This window comes from Rhincodon typus, chromosome 11 (genome assembly GCF_021869965.1).
Source record: "Rhincodon typus isolate 14 chromosome 11, sRhiTyp1.1, whole genome shotgun sequence".
Lineage (NCBI taxonomy): Eukaryota > Metazoa > Chordata > Chondrichthyes > Orectolobiformes > Rhincodontidae > Rhincodon > Rhincodon typus.
This window is the reverse complement of record NC_063342.1, coordinates 67,952,731-67,954,528: the sequence shown is the minus strand read 5'-3', so window position 1 is coordinate 67,954,528 and position 1,798 is coordinate 67,952,731.

Below are 1,798 nucleotides of genomic sequence, written 5' to 3'. Positions count from 1 at the left end.
TATGCGTAATTTTTGTGGTTGCTACAGAACACCCTCTGGTGGCTTCTCTGAGAACAAGAAACAGATGCTGTATAGAATGCTAAGTTAGACTGATAACACAAAGATGTTGTTTAATTTACCACAGCAAAGAGAATTTGCACATGAATGCTGCTTTGATTATGTGAGGATTTCCTACATCTTCACAGTCAATTAAGTACATTTATGATCACTCCATATAGAAAATTATTTTGATTTGATTTATTATTGTCACGTACCTAGGTACAGGGAAAGGTTTTGTTTTGTGTGCAGTACAGGCAGATCGTACCATACAAAGATCATAGGGTGATAGAACAGAGAGAGGAATACAAAGTTTTATGACTGCAAAGAAGGTACACAAAAAGATCAACAGAGGTCCATTCAGAAGTCTGATAACAGCAGGAAAGAAGCCATTGGTCATCTTAAAAAAAAAAATGAACAGCCATTCAACATAATTGTTTTGTGTGCTACTGTTTGCCAGAAACTATTCAAAAAGCCACAGCAAATGTAAAGCATCAATCTCCTGGTTAAAACCATGTCTATGGAGACTGAGTGAGGACAGTGTAAAGCTTTGTATTTCTTTTCATTAGACTTCCTGATAGACAGTAAATGCTAATTATCTTACAAACGATCTTTCTGGCACTAATCATTTCCTTTTGAGGAAGGAAAGTAGGATGTAAAAGATATATAATTTGGAATGTGGCAAATGAATTGTGAATAGCAAGGTCCCACAAATAGGACTGTAATGACCAGATAATTTATTATAGAATATTGAGGAATAAATATTTATCCAGGACAAAAGAGGATTCCATCTGCAACACCCACCCCCTCCCCTCCCCTCCCCAATGCTGCTTCATGAAAATTTTTTGCATCTACCTGAAACAAAAAATGGCTTACTGATTCAGTATCTTATCTAATAGAAGATGCCTCTGACAATGTAGCATTCCAAATGTTGCACAGCCTATCTTGTGTGCTGAGATCTCTGGAGTGCAACATGAACCTCCAATCTCTTGACTCTGTCATAACGGTGCAAGCTACATATTACCCTGATGCAGCTGTATTCCAACTGTATATTTATGGGAGAAGTTAGACAGTAAATGCTATCAGAAAATCTAATGAAAAGAAATACAAAGCTTTGCACTGTCCTCACTCAATCTCCTTGGATGTGGTTTTCACCAAGAAATGGATGCTTATTTGCTGACGCATTTTGAATTATTTTTGGCAAACAGTAACCAACAAAACAATTATGTTGAGTGGCTGTCGATATCTTTTTTATTACCAATGGCTTCTTGAAAACCTAATAATCTCTTGTTGCTTTAGCCTAAATCTAGCTTTGACAGTGAGGTTTTGCCTCTTGTTACACACTCAGAACTCAAAACGAATTATACTTCAGAGACTTTTGGAAATCCTTCCTTTTTTTAATGAATTCATGGCATGTAGTGTTGCGGGCTTTGATAGTATTTACTATTCATCTCTAATTACCCAGAGAGCAGTTAAGAACCACTATATCTGGAGTAACTTGGTGAACCACGTGGGTTTTTAATGACAATTGCCAATGGCAATATGGTCACCAGTAAGTCGGAGGGAGAAACGCTTCTGAAGGGTCTCAATGTTCTGAATGTAGACATTGTCACGGTTGGGGCCAAATTGGGAAGGCCTGAATGTGGACTGTAGTCCATTGGGGATGATCTGGTTCCATAGGCAGGTATTAAGAAAGGTGATGTGGCTGTAGTACCTGGTTTGCTTCAGGACGTGGTCAAGCAGTTTCAAGGCCGAAGAGATT